The sequence below is a fragment of the Cervus elaphus genome, chromosome 4 (assembly GCF_910594005.1).
Source record: "Cervus elaphus chromosome 4, mCerEla1.1, whole genome shotgun sequence".
Lineage (NCBI taxonomy): Eukaryota > Metazoa > Chordata > Mammalia > Artiodactyla > Cervidae > Cervus > Cervus elaphus.
Genome location: NC_057818.1, coordinates 41245058 through 41266598, shown reverse-complemented (window position 1 = coordinate 41266598; position 21541 = coordinate 41245058). Strand labels below are relative to the sequence as shown.

Below are 21541 nucleotides of genomic sequence, written 5' to 3'. Positions count from 1 at the left end.
TCCATTGATGGATGAATGGATAAACAAAATGTGATATGTGAAACACACACACACGCAGGAATATTATTCAGCCTTAAAAAGAAAAAAAGTCTTACCACTGCTACAACACCTTCAGGGCCTTATGCTAAGCAACATAAGCCAATCACCAAGGGACAAATACTGTATGATTTCACTTATACGAGGGACCTAGAGTAATCAAAGACATCAATACAGAAAGATGGTTGCCAGAGGATGGGGAGAAGAGAACGGGGATTTGCTCTTTAATGGGTACAGAATAGCATTTTGGGAAGATGAGAAAGTTCTGGAGGTAGACGGTGATGACAGTTACACAGCGTGCTTAATGCTACTAACCTGTACACTTAAACATGGTCAAGGCAGAATTTTTTTGTATTTTATCTGAATTGTTAAAGTATCTCTAAATGTTAAAAAAAATAAAAAACAGGCAGTGTGCCAGATATTGACCCCCTAACCAGGCTATGGTCTACCAGCTCCCACCATAGGACACCACAGTAAACATCATCCCCAAAAAAAGGAAAATGTGGGAACGTTTCGGGTTACAAGTGAAAAGAGGGCAAACAAAGATATTTCTAAGGTTTATTCATTCCAGTCTTTACCAAGCACCCACTCCGGGGCCAATAACCCTTCAGGCAGAGACACAAAAATAGAGAGGGGGGAGCATTCCAGGCCCTGGAGCCCAGGCCTTCCCCCCCGTCGGCTCAGCGCCGTCTGAAGGAAGTCCACCCCGCACGTGTGCCGGCTTGCCCTTGCTGGTGGGGGGCCGGGGGGCGTGGGAAAGCGAGGCGGCAGGCCACGCAGGCGTGTGCGGGCTCACACATGGCGGCACACCCTCCTCGGAGTGGTCAGTGATCTTGTCAGGGACGGAAGAGTTCAATGACTACAAGGGTGAGTTTAATTATATGTTGTCGCTGACTAGCAGTGGTTCCGATGGTACAATTACACATGTAATTTATCAGCAAGATACTTGCATACATAATAAACCAAAAGCAAAACATTAAATTTCAGTGGATGCTAAAAATACAAGATTGGGCCATGACACAGAGCAGTCTCACTTGCAAGGGGTTGGGGAGAAAAGCCAAGGACCTCCCCTCCCTTTTAGGAGCTGGCTGTCCCACCCACTGTGATCACGTGGCATCCAGCCCAGGAATGCACGCCCCAAACACCAAGTAAATCCCAAACCCCCAGTGGTGTGTCAACAACGCTCCCTCCACAAAGGAAATGGGATGGGGAAGCTGACTTAGGAAACTCACCACCCTTCTGACGTTCTCTGAACTTGCTAACCACGGTCCCAGGGGTGCTGGGAAGACCGTATGCCTGGCAACTTCTCAAAGTTCCTAGCTCCAGCACGAGTCTGAAAATGGCCTATACTTTCCTTAATCTTGAATAAAGACAGAGAAAGGGAAAAGGTGACTAAACAGAGAAAATGAAAATGCTAATAACAGCAACACACTTACTAATTACCTATTTTGAGCCAAGAGGCATTATTTTACTTATACAATCACATAGATTACTTGCACTGTCTACTATATTGTCATCATTGTCATCCCCAATTTACAGATGAGAAAAGAGAGACACAACGAGGCTAATCCCTTGACATGTGGTCATATAGCCAATGCATGGTGAAACCATGATTCAACCCAGGAAATATGGTTCCAGACTCCATACCTTTGCCAGGTTTAGAGGTCATTTATCTCTCTTTATTATTATTCATTATTTTCTTACCAATACCACTACGTTATCCATTGTGCAATAATTTAAAAGTCAAGGGTGGAGTAACTTTTTACCCTCATCACTAGGAATACATTTCCCAAAGACTGGTACCCTCTGTGCTGGGACGTGGGAGCCTCAGCCTAGTCCCTCATGATAGCAGAGCCCAGGTAGCTGAGCATCATCCAGTCCCAAAGAGATCCAGCATGGTGGGGCTGAAGAGGACACACAAGAGCCTCTAAGAGAGCATGAAATACAATATAAACTACAGAGTTTTACCCAGGAGACAGACAACCAGTCATTTGGACAGGAAGTCTTCTGAGCCTCATAAATTCCTTGCCCACGTCCTGCTTTGAAAGAGGTCACCTTCCCCTACCCCACCTCCATGTCTTCCACCCCAGTATGTATGTCTTCATCTGCATACATACCCTGGTGGATTCTTGGAGTTACTTTCATAACAAGGCATCCATATGGTTTCAGCTTATAGAGATTGCCTGGCACAGTCCCAGACATTTTGTTTTCTGTTTTAAAGACTGGATTGAAAAGGAGAGATAATAAGAATATCCTTCTATAACTGACCATTTGATGTAAAAAAAAAAAATGTTTGGGAGGGCAAGGGATAAAGAGATGGTAAAAAGTGGGACTTTCATTTGAATTTCTGGACCTACCATTCTAAGATCCTGTCAGGGTTTGAGATACAGTCCCATCCATCCACTCATCTACCCATCCATCTATCCCTCCCTCCCTCCATCCACCCACCCATCCATCCGTCTACTGATTCACCCATCCATTCATCCATCATCTACTTATCTATTCGTCCACTCATCCAACTACCCATACATCCATCCACTTGTCCATCCTTCCAGTCACCATTTTTATTGAGAACCTACTATACAGTGAGCATCATTCCAGAAATTAGAAACTAATACTGAACAAAATACAGCAAGTCCATACTCTCTCCACATTTACACTGTACTAGAATCCCAGGGACGGGGGAGCCTGGTGGGCTGCCGTCTATGGGCTCGCACAGAGTCGGACACGACTGAAGTGACTTAGCGGCAGGAGAGACAGACCAGAACCAGTAAAGAACTATGTCTCCAAAATTATTCCTGCATCAAACATCACAATGTATTTTAAATCTTCCATCACAGAGGTAAATCAGAGACATTTCCCTCACTTGTTGTCACCATCGAGGATCAGCTGTAGAAACAAACAAAAGTGTGTTCTATGGAAATGCTAACAGTACAAAAACATATTCCAATGTGGCAGAATCATTTGAAGGCAAATACTACAGGCAGTATTTTTATGACAAAAGCTTTATTTCTCATCTTCTCTATCCTTGATTTAAATATATACATGTATGTGGGTGCACACGTATCTAGATTCAAGTATTTCAATATAAATTTTGTATTCAAAATACTTTTCCTGATTTCAGTTGATTGCATATTTCGAGCCAGTGTTGCAGCAGTAATTTTTGTTCTGAATCAAAAACAAGGATCTTTCTCCCTCCCTCACCCCCTCTCTCTTCCCTGTGTTCAACAACCTCACTTTCTTCCCCGACTGTCTAGCCTTGAGTCTTTGCAACCCCATGGACTGTACCCAGGCAGGCTCCTATGTCCATGGAATTCTCCAGGCAAGAATACTGGAGTGGGGAGCTGATGCCTTCCCCAGGGGATCTTTCCAACCCAGGGATCGAACCTGGGTCCTGCATTGCAGGCAGATTCTTTACATCATCTGAGCCACCAGGGAAGCCCCTCATTAGCCTCAAGAAGCCTAAATATTCAGGCTGCTTTCAGATCTGAGTGATATCAAGGGCAAAACCTGTTTCTACTCATACATTCTCCTGCTGAAGGTTTCTGGGGCCGTGGTGGAGGGTGCTGAGGCACTGGCGAAAGCCACATCACAAAGGCACCAGGATAGAAGGACAAACCTTCCCACTTTGATTTGAGTGTGTAATTGTTTGAATACATCTCGCCCGTACTACAATAATGTCATCCTTGGTTGACACAGATTTTAAAGCCCTTTGAAAAGGTGGAATGTTATCAATCACAAGCATGATTATAATGGGATTTAAGTGGAAGAAGCTAAGAATCAGGCCCTCACTCGGGCCAGGCTCTATGACAGAGATGGGGGTGGGGAGAGAAGTTAGAGGGCTGCGTTTCAGCTGGGAAAAGGATGCAGAGTGAGCCATCAGCCACAGAGCTTCTCCCCCACAGCCAGAAGATGTCCCAGGAAGCACCAGGAAACCCTGGAGCTCCAGCTGGAATTCCCCCACACCGCAAAAAACAATCTGCTCATGCTCCTATCACATTAGACCAGAGGTTCTCAAGCAGGCCGACTGTGCCCCCAGAAGATATTCGGTCATTTCAAGAGACATTTTTGTTTGCCACAAGAGGGGAAGGGATTCATAACTGACACCTGGTGAGCTGAGGCCAGGGATGCTATAAACCACCCAGAGTGCACAGGATGGCCCCACAGCAAAGAATCACCCAGCCCAGATTGTCAGCACTGCCAGGCCGAGGAGCCCCGTCTTAGCTCCAGAGAGGCTGAGCCAAAGCCTCAAGAAAAAAGGGACAGGTCAAGAAGGAGCATTTCCAGGAAAGGAGTCTGAAGCTGCCCCCCCAGCTCCCTGGCCCCTCCTGCTCACCAGCAGACGGAGGCAGGTGACGAGAGTGGATAAAACTGGGGACGGGAGAGAGGAGCCTTTGAGCCAAATTACTTGCTCTTTTGCCTTTTGATCTAAAACACACTTTTCTTATTACATGTCAGACAGGACTGGAAATCCACCCATTTTTTTTTTCTTCAAGGCAAAACAACCCAGGCCTCACAAAAACACAATAATCTCCCTGGCAGATCTCTGGACTGTCCAGCCTCTCCCTGACAAATCACAACTGTGCCTACAGATGTCAAATTCACCCACCAAGCCCAATCAAATGCCCGGATTACTAAGGCAAAGAATTGTGAATTTCATTAAATATGTTAAAGGGGAAAAAATCAGCTTTGAAAAATAGTAATCCTGTCTTTCAACAAAAATATTATAGGAAGCTATGAATTTGGTAGATCCGAATAGGATGTTGGTACATGTTTTACTAAGGTAATATAATGGCACACTATTATTAGATCACATTAATCATTACTGTGCCAACGGCGCTGACAGCCCCACTGAAAAGGATTGAAAGGCCTGGTAATGGATATAAATTACCCATTGTGTGATAAAAGGATTTTTACTAAGAAGGTAAGAATAAAACAGCAAATTTCTAATATAACTGTTGTGTAAAAACCAAAATAAAAGTAATCCACGGTCAGTAATATCCACAAAATCAGAAGTAAGCACTTTTTCAACAAGATAAAGTCACAGTAAAAAAATATATATATATTCAGTACAGTACAAAATTAATTTCTAAGTGCATAATTCCACTATCAATTTTCCTGGTTTATGTAGTGACCTCTGAGGCCCATGGTCAGGAGAAGGTGGGTTTGGCTAATCAGATCTCAGGGTGAGTTTACAGAGGTGTCGGGGCAGCCTCAGAGGAGGGGGCCGCAGACATCAAATACCAGCACCGCCCCTTCTCCTTAAGTTTTTAGCGTCATGTGGGAAAAACACTCCATGACTGAGTTTGTGATCTTGAGTCCAACTGAGGTGACAGGTACCGAGCCACTCAGATACAGGTTTCCTTCAAGACGGGGCCAAGCCACGGGACCACGCGCTGAGAGGTGGGGAAACGGCCACGGGCGGTGCTTGGAAGAGCCGCCGGCCTTCAGGCAGCCATCCCGCCAGCTCCCCAGCTCTGGCGCCCACTGCCGGCTGGTGGACAGAGACTCTGCAAGATGTCATGTGAGAGGCAATGAGGTCAACCTCACGGGGCTTTGTGACCCTGTTCTGAGACCTTCTGAGCATGTCTTGACATCACGTAGTCATGCCATCCAGGAGACCTGGGACCCAAGCTGGATCCCAGAGACCTTTGAATCTGGAAGCTTCTCCAAAGCCCAGCCTCTGTCCACAGAAGCAAAGGAGTAGCTGGGAGAACTTCCACCCAGCACAAAGGTCTACAACCCAGAGAGGGCCACCTGGTTCCCCACAAGTCACAGGCAGGATCCCTTCAACAAACTGTAAATCAGTGTTCCTTACCAGGCGAGTCTGAAAGCAACGGAGCTGCCTCGTGGCGGGTGGATATTCTTAAAGCCGTGGTGGTCAGGAACTGCAAAGATAAGACCTGTTAGAGATTCTCAGCGTTGGACCCATCGACTCCAATAAGACAGGTAAACAACATTCAGCCACGGTAACAATTAAGACACTCAACTAGCATCTAAAAACATTTAATAGCCCCCACTGCCCCAATTCATTGAGCAATTTTTAAATTGGGAACTATATGACCTCCGCTGCAATAAACCAGATTTGCTCAGCTTCTTTTAATGGGAAATTGCCACCTGCGAAAAGAGAAGGGAGTGGGGCATCTCGCCGTCTCTTCTCTAGGTGGATGGAAGAAATGAGAGCAAATAAGGGCGGTCTCTCTCTCTCTCTCTCATATATAGTCTTCCCAGGTGGTACTAGTGGTAAAAAAAAAAAAAAAAAAAAAAAAAACCCACCTGCCAGTGCAGGAGACTTAAGAGATGCGGGCTCAATCCCTGAGTAGGGAAGATCCCCTGGAGGAGGGCATGGCAACCCACTCCAGTATTCTTGCCTGGAGAATCCCATAGACAGAGGAGCCCGACAGGTTACAGTCCATGGGTCACAAAGAGTCAGACACAACTGAAGTAACTTAGTGCGTGTACACACACACACACACACACACACATATTGGAGAAGGGAATGGCAATCCACTCCAGTATTCTTGCCTAGAGAATTCCATGGACAGAGAAGTCTGGTGGGCTACAGTCCATGGGGTCACAAAGAGTAGGACATGCCTGAGCAATTAACACACACATATGTGTGTGTGTGTATATATATGTGTGTGTGTATGTGTGTGTATATACATCCCTCCTTCCCCTCTTTCCTCTCTCTTTGGAATTCTAAAAGTGACTGAGAAGGAACCCAGGGTTCTTTTTCTCTCACTAATTTAAGGAGGCCCCTACAGCAGACCACACACAATTTCACCCAAATATCAATTGGCTACTCCTGTTCAGTGGCAAGGGCAGCTCGCAACAGCTCCAGACCAAGAACCGACAACTGGGCCAGGGGTCAGGGGTATTGTGTGACATCAAAGTCCTCTCTCTGAACCAAGACCAGGAAAGCAGCAGGATGGGATCACGGCCCAGAGGGAAAGCCGAGATGCCTGCCACAGTGGCTCAAGAGCCATCAGCTGGGGTGACTGAGGCCAAGCCCTAATCTGTGATCTCCAGCTCAGGGCCAGTGCGGTGCAGAAGCTAATTTGCTTTGCTGTGTTCCAGAAGAGACTACAGGGCAAGCAAGTGTTCTCTCTTGACAAACTTTACATTCTGATATTGCAGAAGTAGAATTCTAGTACAGAGTCAAGGAGGTGTCTGCAAATGAACTAGAAGATGTATTCGGAGAGTACGCAGCGGCAGCCCCAGCCCAAGGTATTTGAACATCAAACCACCGACTTGCAACACTCCATCCAATTCCAAGATTGATTTCTGGCAACCAAAAAGGTGTTTGCTGAGTACATGCTAGAAGTGTTTTCTCAAAGTGTAACAGGGACACTGCTATTTGTAAACGAATTTCTACCTGACTATCTTGAGACAGAAAGCAAGTCGACATCTCAACCATCTGCATGAGGACAGAGATTACAAGACTCTCTCTGTCCTCGATCAGATTATCTTCCACATTTTGTGTTTTCTGTATCACTCAACACTCAAATCTAGGCAGTGTAATACATACACTCAAGCTATGCTTTACCAAATTCTACCGGAGCTGGGAGGAACAGGCCCAGTTGAAGCTGCAAAGACACTTTGCACACAAGCTCCTGACATTTAGGGAGGAGACTGCAGGAGGTGGAGGTCAGACCCAGATTTTATATCCAAGTTCATGGCTTACAAAATTCAAGGACCATTCTCCAGGGGCTGTTCACTTAGAAGCTTCGTACGTTCCAGTAACAAGGAGAACATGGCACACTTCTTCTGGGGAAATCCCACCTCTGCATGTCCCCCGGCTTCACGCCCCTGATCAGACCACCAGCTCCTGAAATCTGCCCAGCGTCAGAGCCACCCGAGGCCCCAGCACAAGCCCTGTGCCCTGACTGGGGCTGCACCCTCGTCGGGGCTGTGCCCTCTTCAGGGCTGTCCCGAATGGGTAGGGGGTTATCCAAAGGTGGCTGCCTGCCTAGGAAGCTTAGCCTAACAAGCTTCCTGTGGGAAGAGGAACCTGAGGAAGGGAAATCAAGTTGGTGTCATTTGGGCCTTGGCGAGCCAGTCCAAACAAGAGGGGCTCCTGGTGTCTGATGTCACTACATTCACAGCAGGTCGGGCAAAGGTGACCACATCAGACACTGATGCTCTAATTCAGGATGGGGAGGAAGGAAAATGCCAGGGCAGTAATTCTGTATTCCTCGATGAAAGAAACAGCTCTTCGGGTACAAGTAAGTAACTCGCATTGAGAGATAACCTAGTAACATAACCTGGTCCCTGACATGAGTCTCCCCTCATCCCTGCCTCCCACAGGGACCCCACACTGAGGAGCCAGGCAGGGGGACACCCAGGAGACATGGCCCACAAGCCCAGTTTGGTGCAGGTACCACCAGATCGGAGGAGGGGTGGAAGGGGGCAGGTAACAGAGGCAGCAAAAAGCGTGGCATGGCATGAGTCAAGGGGGGCTGGGGAGCAACCACCTCATCAGAAATGCCTGAAACTCACAAAACTGATCCCCCTGCCTCCCCTGTAAAATACACACCAGCCCAGGGGAGCAAATGAGTTTAGGAGACCTGTTCGCTCAGTGGCTCAGACCTTCTGTGTGCCGACCCCTGAGGCAGGCCAGGGGCAAGCAGATCTGCCATGGGATCCAGGAACGGCCCACTGTGTGAAGGGTCTGGTGCGACAGGGAGCCGAGAGGCGGCCACAGTGGGAACCAGGGAGGAAGCGCACAGAACATGAGCCCTTCAGCAGGTGCAGGCAGGGCCTCGAGGGAGACAGGGATGGAGGGAAGGGGAGGGCAAAGGTCCAGAGATCCTGCCATGGGGCTGGAGCAAGCAGTGCAGGTCGACTGCAACTTGGAGAAGCAGCAGAGAGAAGGAGAGAGAAGGCAGTGGGGAGGGATGGAGGGATCACTTAGAGCCTGAGGCACTTCTAAGGCCTCTGAGGAAGGGGAGGGGAGCAGAGGGGATGGAAAGCTCTGAGAGAGGGATTTTGAAGGGGGGGACCCAGAAAAAAAAGTGAGAGGTGGTCCAGGCAGCTCTGGGGTGTCCTGGCACACAGTGGGCCCACAGTGTGGCATCCCTGTGAATCTGCTGGGCCCCCACTAGGGGACAGGGGACCCCCTTCCTCCTGAGTTCTCCCAGGAGAGACATGGAAGCTCTGAGCGGAGCCAGGAAACCTTCGTGGGGCAGAGCCCAGCCTCTCATCCTCAGACACAAGGGCGTCAGAAGATAAGCAGACATGCCACACATGCTCCCCTCGCCAGGGCCTCTGTAACGAGCCCCAAGTTGAACACAAAAGATCCCTTCCTCTAGGCAGACATGGTGCCTTCCCGTGCTCATTACACACCTATCTACCACTCTGCACCAGGACAACTGGAAGGTCCTATGAGTGATAACGAGAGTTACCATTTCCCGAGGACCTGGTACCAGGCACCACGCTGAGACCAGTTCCCACACCACCAGGGGAAAGGGCTGTGCCCCGCTCACCTCCCAGGCCCCAGCCTCTGGCAGACGGCTCTGAGTTCAGTGAATATTGTGCAGCGGGGAGGAAGGGAGAAAGCGGGGCAGGGAAGTAAAGAGAAAAGGGAAGGATGGAGGGAGTAGGGCAAGATGAAGGGACAATAAGATAGATGGGGGATGAGATGGACGGAAGAAAGGAAGGAAGGGCGGGAGGGAGGAGAAGGTAGTAGAGATGGAGGGAAGGAAAAGGCGGATGGAAGGAAGGAAGGAAGGGCTGGCTCACCTCACCCCTCCCCTGGTCCATACTCTGCTCCAGACGCTGGCCCTGCGGGAGGCAGAGTGTATTCCTGGAGATACCCCTCCCCAGGGGTCGCTTGGAGTTCCAGCAGCAGGAGCAGGGCTGTCTGCTGTGGAGTCTGGGCTGTCTGGGGCAGATGGGAGCCGGATAAACTGCTTTCCTCCCAGACAAGAGTTAGGAAAGAAGGATTCGGAGACAGAGCAGCCGAACTCCCACAGTCCTGTGTCTGGAGAAGGGTGCAGCTAACAGGAGACACATCTGGGGCTGTCTGGACCTCTCACCCCAGTGTCCAGGGCCAAGGCCTCTGAACCTGCTCTCCTGGGCCATGGGCTCTGCTCCGTCAGAGGGGCGCACAGAGGGGTACTCAAGCCGTGTCTCCAGGGGACACCTCCTGGGGATACATCGCCCCTTCCAAGGGTCTGGGTGCCTTTCCCAATTCAGTGCTCAATATTCTCCAGGCCCACTAGGGACAAGGGCCAAAACATGATGGACTTGAGACTTCCACTCCAAAGCACTGACAGATTTTTTATTTCTTTCTCTGAGACTCAGAGGGATAGACACAGCCCCAGTGACAGCCCTCATCCTCTCTAGTTCTCAACAGAAGAGGCTTCCTGGTGAGGAATGCAACCTGGGAGAGAGCCTGGGGGACTGAGCCCCTCATTCAGCCCTCACTCATCAAGTGGCTCCCGTGTACCTAGCCGGCTTCTACCTTCTAAGTTCCAGGGATGCAGCATAAGCAATACTTCTGCTTGTGCAAAGCGTACATTTCAGTGAGCAGTGACAAATAGAAGTAACATACAATATAAGTGAATAATAAGCTCTAAGAAGAAAAAATCTGGGACAATAATGGACAGACTCATCGTTAGACAAGGCGGAGACCCCACTAAAATGTGACCTTGACAAGGGATGAGAAAGAAGTAAGGGAGCGAGCCCTGTGAACAGCTGGGGGGAACTTCACAAGCAGAGAAGCAGCGAGTGCAAAGGCCCTGTGGTAGGACAGAGCTGGTGTGTTCAGAACAGCAAGAAGCCACGGAGCCAATAGGCATGGACAGTGAGCGGGGAAATGGGACAGGGTGGGCTACTTAGGATTCACAGACCTCAGCAGACACAGTACGAAACATGGGTTTTATTCTGAGCCAGTGGTGGGGCTTGAGTGAGGGAATAACATGATCTGATTTGCCCTGTACTGGCTGCGGTGGGGAGAACAGGCAAGAGGGGCCCAGAGTGGAGGCAGGGAGACCACTGGGGAGGCTGCAGCAGTTGTCCAGGTGAGGGAGGAGGCTGACCTGACCTGGGCTGAGAGCAACAGTGATGGGGAGGAGCAAGCAGATTCAGGATGCCTTTTGTATGGAGTCATCGGACTTGTTGAGTAGGACGCCAGGTGTAAGGGGGGCGCAGACTCACCCTGCGCTCATCCTGGCCCCGGAAGCTGGTGGCACAAGGCGCCATTCCCTCATCAAGCCACGGCTCAGGTGCAGAAACCATATGTTTCTGATGCTTTGACATCTGGGGCCTTACTGACCCTGCAGGGACAGCTCCTCCCAGTGGGAGCCAATTCCCAGAGATAGCAAATGACTCCCCCGGGAGCACATCTTTCATCTGCAAACCAATCCAGAGTCCGTGACCCAGCCACCTCCTATGTCAGACTCTCACAGTCTGGCCCATTGTCCACCTGCTCTGGTCACCCAGGTACCAGGCAACTAGAGACAGAGACAACTCCGAGCCCCGGAGCCTGCTAAAATTATCTGACTAGCCAATCCTAGGGCTTCCTTGATAGCTCAGCTGATAAAGCATCTTCCTGCAATGCAGGAGACCCCAGCTCCTGGGTTCGGGAAGTTCTTTTGGAGAAGGGATAGGCTACCCACCAGTATTCCTGGACTTCCCTGATGGCTCAAGGAATATGCCTGCAATGCAGGAGACCTGGGTTCGATCCCTGGGTTGGGAAGATCCCCTGGAGGAGGGCATGGCAACCCACTCCAGTATTCTTGCCTGGAGAATCCCCAAGGACAGAGGAGCCTGGCGGGCTACAGTCCACTGGGTCACAAAGAGTCAGACACGACTAAGAGTGACTAAGCCCAGCACAGCACAGCCGATCCTAAGTCCACTCCTGCCTTGCAGTGCTTTTCTCTCAAAAAACTACAATAATGACTCGTGCCCATGTTTTCACCTCTTCTGTTTGCTGACCAGCCCTGGTGCTCCCCTATGCAGCCCTGCACGGCGTGATGTGCCCCCTCCCCTTAAGAACTGTGAGTAACAAATGATCTTTGCAAAGGCAGAGTGCCCTGGTCGGTTGGTCTCCCCACACACTCGCTCTCAGGGTCACCTTGGAGGCACCACCCTCTCTTAACTTCTGCCAGAACAGGTGTTTGAGGAGCTGTTATTCCACAGCCTCGAAGTGTCTCACAGCAGAGAAGGAACACTCGGAACTCAGGCAGCTCTTTCCTAAACCCCATCAGCGCCCCCGCAAGGGGTCCCACCCCTGACCCACCGCAGTTGCAGTCAGGCCTCCAAATATGGGGCTGGCACCTGTGAGAGTGTGTGAGTGTGTGTGCACGTCTGTGTGTGTTTGTGCACACACATATGGGGGGGGCGGTGGCAGCTGCCACCCTGACGCAGAGCCCAGCATCACAGGACACGACTGAAATATTATAACACGGAGTGCGTTGGGCTGCCCAGACATGCTTCCAAAGGAAGCCTCTTCTTTCATTTTAAAACAAAGGTAACTTTGATGAAGAAGCTATTTGATACCTGTTCGATCTCAATGCTTTCAGGATACACAGACATCAGACGCTCACAGGAACCTGAGAGCCCGCGATATCAGCCCAGGCGCTGGGATGATAAAAGAGGAGTGGAGAGGCTTCTTCCCGTCAGCTTGCGACCCGGTGCATGTATTTTTACATGCTTTAGCATGAAAAAATGCCAAGATGCTCAGAGCCAATCAAATTACTCCTCTGTCTCTTTAATAAACAAATCCATGTGCACATTAACAGTGTTGAAAATTCAATTTAAACTCTTTGTCTGTTGATGCTTACTCTAAAGATGGTCTTTCTTAAACAACAGAACACCAAGGAGTCGTTAGTGCTCTCTCTTCATTACTTCAAAAAACCAATCATTAGACACCAGAGTATATACGTAATTAGAAAATCACTTCCTTTGCAATCCAAGCTAAGTAGTTTACATACTGTAATTACAGGGACAAAATCAATTTTTAATCATTTCCCTGATTGGGCTCATCAGCTCTGTGGGAACATTGTAACCTGCTTGTTGTGCAAAAGCAACATCTGGGCTAAAACAATTACCCTTTGTTTGCTACAATATTCCTTAAATCTTTTTGCTTGCATAAAAAAATGAAAACATGAAGACAAGATATTTGGATGTCTTTTTGTCCTTGATCAACATATATCCGAAAGTTCTCCTCGTGACGTGAGTTTAATGTTCCCCGGAATTTACGGTTTAACAGTACACATCCAAGGAATGTATTTTTTCAGTGAGATAAAAGTATCTGATTGTTTTAAAGATCCATTCAGCTGCCTAATTGTTCCATAGCTAACACATGGTATTCAAACAACCCACACATTACAAAAGCTCATCTGGGTAATCATGGGCAACTATTATTGCGATGGTTTACACTTTTCTAATACAAATGAATGGATTTTATCAAAATTTAAAAAAAAAAAAACTAAAAAGCTGAGTATGTGTGAAAAATAGTTGGTATGAATTGGCAAGGCGAGGCTAAGCATTTTGTTCTCTTAATAGGAAATGACCTCATTTACACTGGAGTAATAATTAGTACTGCTTCACTGACAGTTAAGAAAAAAAAACTTTCCCAGTATAATAAGGCAGCATCTCCTTTGTTAGGAGATCTACATTGATTATTAACCCTTGCCAAGAAATTCCAAGTTTAACTCTACGTTCCACTGGGCTCATACTTGCTGGCAAAAGATGAAAATAACTGTTTTGGAAACCGTTGCCTCTCTCCCAGATTTCCAAAGTTTTGCATCTGAGCTTTTAAGTGACAATCTGAAACACTTGGTGTCCCCTTTGAAGGAACATGGAAAGCCCCCGCCACCCCACCCCGCAGCCACAAGAGCCCCTGTCGGGCCCTGCGCTCCTCCGGTGGCCCTGGTCCTCCCCATCCTTTTGAAGTTTATTGGCTTTGATTTTTGCTTGCAAGTCCCCCAACCTACAATTAATTCATAGTCAAAACAACCCTGAGAAGGAGAAAAGGAGAGAGGGAAAGTGAAAGGAGAAGGAAGAGATGTTTGCTGGTGATTCAGTCCAGGCTGACAGTGCAGAAAGGAGACAGGAGTGCATGGGCCCTTAAAAAAATATATTAATAGTCCAGGAAATGTCCAGAATATATTCACACACACACACACACACACACACACACACACGCCACCACTTCTAAAGGGACTTGTTCATTGACCAAATCATTCCTGAACTCATAAGAGTGACAACAGATGCTCGCTGAGCACTTACCATGTGCCAACCAGAATCCCTCATGACAGTACTGACCCTCAAGACAACCCAGTGAGGTGGGTATACCATTATCGTGTTCATTTACTGATGGGAAGCTGAGGCACTCGCCACAAAGTAACAAGTCCAAGGTTAAGAGCTCTTAAGATGTGAAAGCCACCCTACCCCCACTGTCTCCCAGGACCGGACAACATCTCTCTCCCCACTTTGGAGAGCCCCATCTCCAAAGCAGCCAAGCGTGCCTGGTGACCACTAGTCGGAGACATCCCATGGCCCCACGCATCCTTAGGAGCACACACAAGCCTTTACCCCAAGGTGGGAGGTTCCAATCCAGGATAAGGCAGAGGAGAACCCGCCCTGGAGGCCACTGTGCTCAGGGCAGGAGGCACAGACCACATGCACACGCTTCCCACGAGGCTCAAGACCTGAGTCACTGGATATGGTGCCAAGCTGCCATGCTGGTGGCGTCCCAGAGCCTGAGCCAGGCAGGACGGGCACCCCAGCTCTTCCTGGAGGCTGTTTGCTCGGAGAGCCAGCCTGGCAGCATCTCCCCAATGTCTTTGCCCCGCTTGCCCCAGGTCTCAGCCTATCCCTGGGAAGGCAGCTCCCACATCAGATCAAGACTCTACTGGACAGCAAGTCTGAGATAGCTGTGACCCCCCAGAGTGCGAGGAATGCAAAAGAGGGGGGAAAAAGTCTCCCACCTTGTAAATGCATTCTAGTTTACTGTATCACCACCTGAGTTAAAAACCTTTATCCCTACAGAGGAGGCATGTCATGTCATCATCAGACCACAAGGTAGGGATCTATGACGCAGCTTATCCTGACAAAGAAATGTGAAAAACTGGAAAGCACACGGTGCTTTTTTTCCCTTTATACTTACTGCAAGTAACGCTGCTGCTCAAGTACTCTGTACTCTGCCTGGCAAACAGTGCTTGAATATTCAGCCATCACACAGAGCCATGCTGTCCAGCTTGGCCGTCACTGACCACAGGTGCCTACCAAGCTCGTGAAAACCTGCGTCAGCCCAAAGTGAGGTGTGCTGTAAGCCTAAAACACACAACATGTTTGGAAAGATGTCACATATCTCTTTTGTATTCTTCACACATTTTTACACGTCAAAGTGATAATATTTTGGATACACTGAATTAAATAAAATTTAGTCTTAAAACCAATTTCACCTGTTGTTTTTTTAACCATTTTATTTTTCGTTTATTTGTTTGTTTGTTTACCATTTTAATGTGCCCATTAGAAAAATGTTTTTGCTTTGTTTCTATTTGATTTTACTTATTTTTTAATTGAAGTGTAGCTGATTTACAATGTTGTGTTAATTTTTGCTGTACGGCAAAGTGATTCAATTATATACACATATACCTATATGTGTGTATACATATTCTTTTTAATATTCTTTTCCATTATAAATGTAAAGTTGTATGTGGAGCTACATGAGCAGCTGCTATTATATTTATACTGGACAGTGCCAATTTCAACCTGTGCAAAAACTCAGGCCATTCTGACAGCTGAATTTAGCCATCATAAAAATTCATTTGTTTTCCGAAGAGGGTTTTAGAGAAAATGTAATGTTATCAACATCACTTGAAATGTTGGTTCCATAGATATTCTCTGAGTCAAAATGAAAGTTACACAATTTCTACCTGAACCATCGTAGGGTCTCCTGTGCAGGTGTTGCTTTTTTCAGTTCATTTACTTTTAGTTTTATAAAACTGGTTATTTAAGTAATAGTGCTCACTTCCAGAACATTTGGAACATACAAGATATTACAAAGAAAAAAATAACATAGTTCTATCAGCTGGTGTGATTGTTGTTGATATTTTGGTATATTTCTTTCTATTCTTTTCCACACACGCATGTGTGAGCACATGTGAGTTTATGACCATAACTGAAGACACACTGCATGTGTATTTTTGGTTTCACATTTCCTAAAACCTCAGGTCCTAACTGTAAGAAGACTCTGTTTGGCCCTATGAGAATATAGGCTACTAGCTGAGGTGGCTGAGTTCCCACAGGTGTTACAAAAGGAAAACATTAGGAGACAAGCCATACACTGGGAGAAAATCTTAGCTAAAGACATATCTGATAAGGACTGGTATCCAAAATATACAAAGAACTCTTTAAACTCCACAATTGAAAAAAAAAAGCCCACTTAAAAATGGGCAAAAATCTGGATGCCTCACCAAAGAAGACCTACAGATGCAAATAAGCACCTCAGATGCTAGACATGACATGTCATTAAGGAAATGCAAATGAAAACAATAATGAGATACCATTACTTATCAGAATTACTAAAACCCCAAACTATGATACCACCAAATGCAAAGCTATAGAACAAGGATTCTCATTCACTGCTGGCAGGAAGGCAAAATGGTTCAGCCACTCTGAAAGACAGTTGAGCAGTTTCTTATAAAGTTAAACACACTCTTCGCATATAACTCAGCGGTCATGTTCCTTGGTATTAACAGTTACCCAGAAGAGTTGAAAATTCACATCCACACAAAAACTTACCCACAGATGTTTATAGCAGCTTTACTCATGGTTGCAAAATGCATAAGCAACCAAGATGTCTCTCAGTAAGAGAACGGACTAACAATCTAGAGTACATCCAGACAATGGAATAGTATTTAGTCATAAAATGAATTAGCAGAAACATAAAGACATATTACTAAGGGAATGAAGCTAGTCTTATAAGTCTACGCGCTGTATGATTCCAACTCTACAGCTTTCTAGAAAAGGCAAAACAAAGGAGACAGGAAAAGTATCAGTGGTTGTCAGGGTTTGGGGAGGGAAAGATGACCAGGTGAAGCACAGGAGATTTTAGGGCAGTGGAATTATTCTATATGAAACTCTAATAGTGGATACATTTGTTCAAACCCATAGAATGTACAGCGTGAAAAGTGATCCCTTTAATGTAAACTATGGGCTTTTGTTAATAATAATGTATCCATGTTGGCTCATCAACCGTAACAAATGCAACACCCTAACACAAGAGGAGAAAATGTGGGGATGGGGTCTTATGGGGACTGCACTTTGTGCTCAATTTTCCTGTACACCTAAAATTTCTTTAAGAAACAAAGTCTATTAATTAAAAAAATAATAATTTTTTTTAAGGAAACAAAAAAGTACAGCTTTGATGAAGCCTTTCCTGGCTGGAGGATTTCCACGTCTGTGAATCTGGAGACCTCTCCAGCGCTCAGAGATTTCGGATCCTTCAGAAACCCTCTGGCCACCACTTCTCTGAGGAGTTGATGTCCGAAAACTTCCCACAGAGGCTGCTCGGGCAGGACTTGGGGAAGAGCAGCGGCTCTCGGCACAGATCCCGCTGACGGGCCCATTTGTACCTCTGTGCAGGGTGCTGTGGTTTTCTTGCTGGCTCACCTCACAAAACAGACTGACTTGTGCCTCCAGAGCCGAGCAGGCCAGCCAGCCTGCACCCCTCTCAGGGCCCGTCCCCAGGACAGCAAGGGGAGCGAGCTGCTCCGACTGCTTCCACTCCTCAACAGGGCAGCCCCCCAAAGCCCCATCCTTGCTCCTTCATCTCCAAGACGGAAACTTGAATGAATGCCTCAGAAAGTCAGGATGAGGAGCCAGACAGAGGTTCAGAGTGGGCATGCGCCACCTCCCCAGCTGGAAGCCAGCAGCAATGCGGAGAGTGATTCAAAAATTAAAACAGAATGGTGGGGCCTTCTTCATTTCTCTATCTGGGCACAGGATGCCATCAAACTGCTGCTGCTCTGCTGAACTGTCACCTCTCAATCCATATTACGTTTAGCTCCAGCTACTGGTTATTCTGGAGAAGGCCCATGAACATTCAAGGGCAGGCCAATTTGGAGGCCATATAAAGTATTTCACACTGTTTTCCTGTGATTTTATAGTAACAAGAAGAAATAGTAACTGCCAAAGCCATGGGTCCCTCAAGTATCCTGTAAACTATAGCAAAAAAAAAAAAAGGCAAAGATGACTGATGAAAAATAACAGGAAAGGTCCCCAGGAGCGTGACTCTGAGGGCAGCGCCCACAGCACAGAGAGAGACAGAGAGGCCCCAAGAAAACCTAGTCCTTCCTAGCCTGGCCTGTCAAGAGGCCAGTGAAAGGCTCCCTTGCTTGTCTCCTGGTAAAGTTCCTAACCCAGAGTCCAGAAAATTCAAACATAACAATTCAAAGAAAAGGAAAAAAATATATCCTTTCCCTCTCATCTTCCAAGCCTTTCCATTTTGGTAAAGATTTTATAAACATTCTTAGAAAGAGTATATTCTCTCTCCTCTGCCCACAGGTAACAAGGAATGGCAGATGTTTCAGAAACAGCACATTATAAAAAAAAAAAAAATCCAATGTCACTAAAACCAGAATGGAAAATGTTTTATACATTAACAAACATTGTAATGAATTTGCACAACCTTAACCGACTGTATACCCAGCATAATGAAATGGTCTCCATCTTTTCAAATAAAAAATTACGTATGCTAGCGCATAGCTTTAGAAAAGCATTGTTCTTTAAAGAAAAAAAAAAAGAAACCTGCATTTTTCCCAGCTACCATGTAATTTGTGAGATGCATTTTTAAATGATCTGCAACAGCAGCGGCTTCATCAGTCAGATGATACCGATAGATAATTCACCAAACCGTCACATGATCTTCCATCACTCTAAAAGACGCGAATATATTGCCACAAGCTTTGGGAATAATGGGTGCACCTGTTTACGGTGTCACCTCTGTTTGCTAATTGTCTCCTTGAGCTACATTTTACTTCTAATGCATTTATTTTTGACAGGCAGTGTCTATTTAGAAATCACATTACTTCAAGTGCAATTGTTCTTTTGTCTATCAAGTAAATGAAGTGTTGTTATACAGATTTCAGGTTCTGATTAGTAAAGTATCAGAGCCCCAAAAAGGTCAATCAGTTATTTACCTGAGGTAATAGAAGGATGACAGACATCTCAGATATACTCCAGCTCGTGCTATAGGCCATTTTATTATAATTACTCAGTTCGGTCTAACTTAAATATATATTCCTAGGGTTAACAGTCAAAAAGACACAGAGCGCGTGTCCAGAGACTGCATCGACTCAGAAAGTAGGCAGGTGGGTCTTATGTTTGCACGACCAAGTCTCACCCCTTTCAAATATGCGACCCTGGAAACCTCAATAATTGTGGCCAAACAAGCGTGTGGGTGGGTGCATGCCCCATCTGTTGGCTTGGACAAATTCCCCCATTAGTATAGGTATTTCAAAATAATTTTTCACATCATTTTACTCTTCAGGTCTGACTTGATGAGTGAGTTCAGATCAATATGAAGATAGTTACAACTGAAATAAAAGACCGATAACTGTGGAAAGACAAACAGCTGTCTGTGAAAGCCAGAACCAGCCAGAACCAGGACTGCCTTTGACTTCCACTCTAGAGCCGGTGAAGCTGGCTGCCCCCACCAATGACCACACGAAGGCCGCACCAACAGACACCAGGGATATATGAGGAGAGGCCGGGGACCGACTTAAGCCAGAAACCAGATTCACACAGACATTAACGAACTCAGGTTAAATAACCAGAAGGTATTCGTTTTGAAGGAAAACAATACCTGAACACCAACCTGCTTCCTGGCGCTCAGATCCAAATGTCTAAATCTCAATTACCCTCAAAGTATTCCTATAGAGCATCCCTCCACCTGACTTACTGCCTCAAAAGCAACCCAAACCATGAATCATAGAGACAGTTCTATATTTAGGAGTCACTTGTCTCTTAAGTGGATCATCTACAGTTTCTCTCTATTCTTCCTGATCTCTCCATCCATGAACTGTAGGATTCTCCCTCCCGTGCTGAGCCCTACCCATCCTCCACGGCTCACACCACTCAATTATCCTTGATGCAGCCTTTAGCTGAGCACCACCAAGCCCCTCACACTCAGTCAGATTGCCCAAAACATCCCTCTCTGGACACCCACCTTGTTCAGGCCTACGTAAAGTGGCCACCTCAGGTGGGCAGGGGGCCTACAAAGAATTCCAGAGACCACTGTTGCTCAACACACTTGCCAAAGGAAAGAGACGCAGAGAGCCACGCTCGCCTTAAGTCACATTCTGAATTGGCTCCCTGGAGCATTCCCTACCTTGTTCACTAAAGACTGTGTGTGTTTCCTCAGTGTTTAGCATACGCTATGTAACCTGAGCAGGACTTGCATTGTATCACTAGTTGTTTTTCCAAAGTGTTTTCCCACCAGGACCATAATTATATGCAAACTACTTGACTTAGAACCATTTGCAAACATGTTTTAAATGTTCACTAGGATTATTCCACCAATTAAAAGCAAGAAAAGGGGAAGACACGTGAATCCTTCCTGGGGGGAGCCCAAGGCCAGTGAGATGGGGGAAACCCTGACATGCAGAACCACAGACTATTTTCAAGGAGCAAAACCTCCGTGACATTTTCTACGGGAGCAACAAGGAATGTCCTCTTCATTCTGCAATTTATTTCAATTCTAAGTACTCTAATCATGGGAAGTACTTTTTGCTTTTTAAATAGCCTGCTTGTTTTTACAGGTCAAGAGCATAAATAAAACAGTCAAGTTGGAAACTTGGAAAGCTCATTTGCAGGAGAAGGAAGTAGTTATAGATCGTCCATTTGTTCAAATGCGAGGCAGCTCTCAGGAGGCAACTCAGGCACAGGTGAAAGCCAGACCCCACTGGCCAGTATGCACTGGGGGCAGAGCTGGGGGGGACGGAGGCCCCAGGTCCTCTTATTTGGGGAAGATCACTCTTGGGAATAGACAGGGGAGTTGTCGGAGATGTTCAAAGGCTATACTGTAAGATTTTAATACAAACAAACCTCCAAAGCCAAGGGTTAAATAGTCGGAGTGAGAGGTAGACTCCACCACGGGCCACAGAGGTGGTGACTGGGTCGCCCTGAAACACAAGTACCCTGAATTGCTAACTCTGACATTGACTCATGTCACTACTACAGTAGCTCCTGATGAATTAAATCATGTGCCTACCAATTACCATACAGGAGCCAAGTACTAGCAGATCATTTCTCAAGTGCCAAGGATCTCAAGAAAATAAGATGCCTTAAGTCAACATATTTAAGATGGTTAATATCTATACCCCCAAAAAGAGAAGAGGCTTCGAGGAGAAAAAAAATCACTATCCATTTTTCCATATGAGATATCACATAGGTGTGCCTACCACCCATAGCAGGAATCATAACCAAATAAACTGTATTCACTTGCAGACCTCTCTCTCTCTTTCTTTCTCTCTCTCTCTTATTCTCA

At 46.7% G+C, this 21541-nt stretch overlaps 1 protein-coding gene across 8 annotated transcripts in view; it reads right to left on the bottom strand.

Moving 5' to 3' along the window:
- The window catches only part of ZNF536 (zinc finger protein 536), a 444782-nt gene that overhangs the window by 385512 nt on the left and 37729 nt on the right, over positions 1-21541 (bottom strand). For 6 of the 8 annotated variants that reach the window (XM_043899042.1, XM_043899040.1, XM_043899045.1 and 3 more), the window contains exon 2: positions 5855-5924. The exons of 1 other annotated variant lie outside the window; for it this stretch is intronic. The gene's annotated coding sequence lies outside the window, so the exon portion shown is untranslated. Of the gene's footprint in view, positions 1-5854; positions 5925-7858; positions 7871-21541 lie in introns of those variants that run through there. One more of the 8 variants, XM_043899043.1, reaches the window with a different exon arrangement.